Source organism: Octopus bimaculoides, chromosome 18 (assembly GCF_001194135.2).
Source record: "Octopus bimaculoides isolate UCB-OBI-ISO-001 chromosome 18, ASM119413v2, whole genome shotgun sequence".
NCBI classification, from domain to species: domain Eukaryota; kingdom Metazoa; phylum Mollusca; class Cephalopoda; order Octopoda; family Octopodidae; genus Octopus; species Octopus bimaculoides.
In genome coordinates this window covers 27,885,408-27,891,121 of record NC_068998.1, presented here as the reverse complement: position 1 = coordinate 27,891,121, position 5,714 = coordinate 27,885,408, and the positions used below count along the sequence as shown (strand labels likewise).

General features: G+C 39.0%; 1 protein-coding gene across 7 annotated transcripts in view; it reads left to right on the top strand.

Annotated features, from left to right (window-relative positions):
• Positions 1-5,714, top strand: part of LOC106876444 (potassium voltage-gated channel protein Shaw) — a 59,815-nt gene that overhangs the window by 2,639 nt on the left and 51,462 nt on the right. For 4 of the 7 annotated variants that reach the window (XM_014924993.2, XM_052974253.1, XM_014924994.2 and 1 more), the window contains exon 1: positions 5,517-5,660. The exons of the other annotated variants lie outside the window; for them this stretch is intronic. The gene's annotated coding sequence lies outside the window, so the exon portion shown is untranslated. Of the gene's footprint in view, positions 1-5,516; positions 5,661-5,714 lie in introns of those variants that run through there. 7 annotated transcript variants of the gene reach the window in all.

Below are 5,714 nucleotides of genomic sequence, written 5' to 3'. Positions count from 1 at the left end.
ATATATATATATATATATATATATACATATGTGTGCATGGATGTATGTATGTATGCGCGTGCATATATATATATATATTTCTTTATTGCCCACATGGGACTAAATATAGAGGGTACAAACAAAGGGATTAAGTCGATTAATCGACCCCAGTGAGTAACTGGTACTTAATTTAACGACCCTGAAAGGATGAAAGGTAAAGTCGACCTCGGCAGAATTTGAACTCAGAACATAAAGACAGACAAAATACCGCTAAGCACTTCGCCCGGTGTGCTAACGTTTCTGCCAGCTCGCCGCCTTTATATCTATCTATCTATCTATCTATCTATCTATACTTATTCAATCGTTATCTTTTGCTGAACCGCTAAGTTACGGTTGCAACTTAATACCGGTTGTCAAGCTGTGGTAGGGAACAAACACAAACACAGACACAGTATTCCCCCACCCCCACCACACATACTCATACGACATGCTCCTTTCAGTTTCCGTCAACTAAACCTATTCACAAGGCTTCGGTTGGCCCGGGTTATAATAAATGACACACACCGAAGGTAACACGCACTGGAACTGAACCTGGAACGATGTAGTTGGGAAGCAAGCTTCTTACCACACAGCCACGCTACCGCCTATTCTTATATATATATGTGTGTGTATATAAGAATAGGGGCCGTAAATACACCAGCATCAGTTGTCAAGCGATTTCGGGGGACAAACAGACACACAAACACACACACACACGCACACACACACACACACACACACACACACACACACACACACACACACACACACACACACACACACACACACACACACACACACACACACACACACACACACACACATACGACGGGTTTCTTTCAGTTTCCGTCTTTCAAATCTACTCACAAGGCTTTGGTCCAAGGTGTCACGCAGTGGGACTGAACTCGAAACTATATGGTCGGTAAGCAAGCTACTTACCACAAAGCCACTCCTGCGCCTATAGATAGATAGATATAAATGTAGATATAAAAGTATGTTTAATATTGATATTTACGCGAAAAATATCTGAGTGCTCAATACTCAAAAATATGTTAGAGTTCCATCAATCTCACGACTTGATGACCACAGTTCTAGAAGCTGCACAGCTATGCACTACAGTTCCACCAGCGACATCCTTTATATATTTCAGTTCCAGGAATCATACCACTATATATTACAGCTGTGCCAATCATAAAACACAGTCCCATTAGCCTCTCTGCTATTTATCACAGATCTAGTCAATAGCTGCAACTGCATCTACCTCGTCAATAGCTCCACATTGTATTGATTCAGTCAACTGATACCGCTTGTATCGATTTAGTCAACAGATACCATCTGATCTAGTCAATAACAACCAGCTGTAGCTCCAACTTGTTTCCCTCTAGTCAACTGACACAAGCTGTATCGATCTTGCTAATAGTTACCAGATGTATTGATCTAGTCAATAGATATCAGCTGTATCGATCCTATCAACAATTACTAGATGTATCGATCCTATCAATAGCTACCAGTTGTAGCAATGTAGCCAATAACTACCATCTGTGTTGATCTGGTCAATGCCTCCAACCAGTGTCTCTCGAGTCAACTGATCTAGTCAATTACTACCAACTGTATCGATATAGTCAATAGCTGTTAGCTGTATCGATCCAGTCAATAGCTACTAGCTGTCTCGATCAAGTCAATAACTGTCAGATGTATCTGTCAAATCAATAAGTACCAGATGCATCGATCTACACCAATGCTCATACTGTATCTATATATTCAATAACTACATGTGTTCATTTAGTCAATAGCTTGAAACTGTATCTGATAAACAACAGCTATAAACTCTATATCCTTTAACAAATTTAGAGCTACATTCATTGGATTGCGACCATGCTACATTTTCGTATTCAAGGCTTTTAGTTGACTCAGTACTGTGTCAGGGGCATAATTTTATCGATTTCGGTATGAGTGACGGTGAAGTAGATTTAGGCATAAATAGATGCAGAGATGTAACTATAATATAAAAGGTCGTAACCAAAGACTACAAGCTATCTTAATCGACGCTCCGATACCGCCATCATCCATCCATCTATCTATCTATCCATCTATCTATCTATCTATCTATCTATCTACCACTTAACAATGGTGTTGGTGTGTTTATGTCTCCGTAACTTAGCGGTTCGGCAAAAGTGACCGATAGAATAAATACCATGCTTGTAGAAAAAAAAAAGAAAAGAAAAGAAGTACTGGGGGTCGATTCGGCTATATTTTCATCATGTGATTATCTTGATACATTTATCACCCAATTTCAGCTGAACATTGCTAGAAAAGATCCAACAGATGATAGCGTATCAAATGGTTTATGAACACATTCCACCCATCTCTACTATTGTTGCTCAATGCAGGACAGGCTGAACTGGCCATTGATGTCGTGCTGAATACCAGGCCTTATCAGATATTATCTTCTGGAGTTTTCTATAGCTTATTAATAACATTGATGCTGATACCCGACAAATTACATGAAATTAATGGGAGATAGAGATTTCCGGTGTGACGTGGTGGAACGTATCATAGTTGCGATTGTTTGACGAAAAAGAATATCCACAATGGTCAACTCATTAGCTGTGATCTCACAATTGATACAGTTGGATGTCAGTAAAACGGTCTTCCAGTTATTCTAGCTCAAAGTCTTCTTCTTAACTCCCCTAAATCCATCTGCTTCCTCTATCACTCTCAGAACATTTCCGATCACCAAGTTTTCAACCATGTTTTTTTTCCTGCATCTAAGATATATATATATATCTCACTCGCTAGATCTGAAGTTATCGTACTCAGTTAGTTCACACTTCTTATCAGCTCTCGCACTCATATGACAGTAATGTAGCCAGTACAGAAACTGAATCTTTTGCAATCAGCAACAATTCATTTCATACCAGACACACATCCTTGACAATCACGCATACACTTTAAACACCGTTGATCGATTTCTCATCTCCAAATCCAGTCTCGACCAAACCATCATGTCTTTGCATCTATCAGCTCATCCGACCACTACCTTATCTCAACTACTCACCACGCATCCACATAATACGCAAAACCCCTCTTCTTCCGGATCCTCTGATCCATCAGAAACAGCTAAGCAAGTGGCCGAAACCATCTTCTTGCTTATGTTTCACAACACTTGAAGAAAACCACTCACCACTGCAAACTGGGAGTTCTCTTGTTCAGCACTTTCTGCAAAAACTTATCTCAACATCCTTTGCCTTAAGAATTTCTCCAAACTTTATGGTAATTTCCTTCCCTCCATTTCTCTAATTTAGAGGAGAATTTGTTTATGCTGTCCAGGTCCCGTTTAGCTCGACATTTCACATAAAGGGTAAATTTCTACCCAAATTATCCATTTTCCCTCCACCGAGCTTACCATTATATACACATATACCAAATACGAAAGCACTTTCGGTCTCTTCAAACTAACAAGAGCAAGGGTATTGACATTGTACCCTCAATTACCCTCAAACAACGCAACCCTGAGCTAACCTCTATACTTACCGAGTTTTTAAAATCTTTAATTTCTCTGTCTGCCTCTTCCCCCTCCCCTCTCACTCCCTTCCTCTCTCTCTCTCTCGCTTTCTGTGTATATACCCGGATCATCAAAACTCTCTGTAGTGAGTCCCATTCTCAAGCGGAGCAACTCCTATCCCGCCAATTATTCACTTACAACTCGCACTTCCAACATCTGAGCACGGCTCAACCAAAGCCAGATTTGCTGATACCTGTTTTCCTATGTCATTCACCAGTGATCCCTGCTCCTAAGGAATTTTATGAAAATAGTGTTGTTGAACTCAGTAAGGTATTCGACGGTGTCTGCATGTGAATCTCCTAACTAAAATGTTTCCCATTGGGTTTCATATATCTCTCACGTCTTGGATAGGAGGCTGTGGTATGATCGCCCATCACGATATATAGTAACTGATCTCTCTCTGATCCATACTGTATCAATTTTGCCTCCCGCCATACTTTTCCTCTTATACATCAACAATCTACTTACCATCACCTCCAACAACTACTTCTACCGTTCATACCTCCTTAGCCTCCTTAGCCTTCCCCTCACAACCGTCATCCACATGCTACTGAGGTATCCTACACTATATCTGCACTGAATAGAAACCACGGAAACATTCTTCTGTAGAGTCATGTCATTCTTCTTTCTGTCAAAACGACAAAGACAAATTCACTACACATGTCAAGAAACAATATACCGTATCCCAGAACATGAACAACACGAAACGAAAATGTTCAGGGTCGCTACAAAAGCTAGACCTCATCATCAGCGAGGATCTCTTTTAAGGACCTGACATTCTCAACATATCTAACGCAGTTTCCCAAAGACTAACCTCAAAGACCAGGTAATATCTCAGTCCTTAATAACAACTAACTCCTTTCAAGTTCAATGGTTTGCTCTCTTCACATCATGGACGGTGTTGCTACTCTACCTAAAGACATGCTGACCTGTCTCCATTTTGTCTACAATATCCTCTTCTCTTCGGAACTGGCTGGTCTCGTGCAACTTCAGCTTAAGCAGTTTTAAATGTACCGGGCTCCTCTTGCTAGTTATATTTTGTCTAACCTCACTACCAGATCCCACAATAACGATTTCACCATTCTTTCCTCATTTACACATCAATTTTAGCAATCAATCTAGAAGAAAATCTCCAAAATTAATACCCTCCTCCAACATACCCTACATTAGCACGGAAGAGTATGGGTGATGGAATTAACATGAGGTGTGTCCGATAACATTGATTCACACTATGAAGGAAACTCATCACATGTTAGTACGTATTCTGCCGTTGACGGGAAACGAGACAATGAATACAATACTGTAATCGTTGCTAGCGATTCTCTCTTGTCACTGCTTCAGCATGTTTATACCTCTCTGAGGATGTTTAATAAAACCTAAACATCTTCTGTTGTCTCCATTACTCACTGAAATGATTTAATCAATTAAGCAAATGTTTCTTTTACCTAAACACATAATCATATCTCATTAGATTAGTGACGTTTGCTGTATTAAATATATTCAGCCAAGTTAAATTAAGTTCTGCGTAACATTTTCTTTTGTTCATGTTTATTCGGTTAATGATTTTGATAGCTGGAAATGTTAGAAGGTGGTCAAATATAAAATGCCTGTTAAAATTTAACATCAGATTATATTAAATCACTAAATTATTAAAGCAAAATCAAATATCATCAGTCATTATACAAAATATCATCTTCAGTTATTTCACAGAAAAATTTTCCTTGATAATTGGAATATTAGTTCATCTTTTAGCCTTTCTCTCACAAAGGTCACATCTGCCTGTATTCCAATATTTCGGTAGAATATAGTCCTCCTACCATGGCTCTAATTAATTTCCTTAGCCAATGATTGTACTTGCTTTCCGACTAACTGACAATTTAATAACAGCTTTCAATATCACAATCATGTTTTTCGGTTGGGTGTTGGTTCCCATTCATTGGCTAGTTTTTTGCACTGTTGTTCAGAAATAAAGAAATAAGATAGAAAAAAAAAAAAGATCTGTGAAGTTTTAGTAACTGTTTTTGACAGCAGAGGACGTTTCATTTTAATTTCTGCAGTGGAACAGCCGAGCCTAACGGTAACAGTATTGTCATATTACTTTTTAAATCACGCGTACGTCTATGTCAGTATA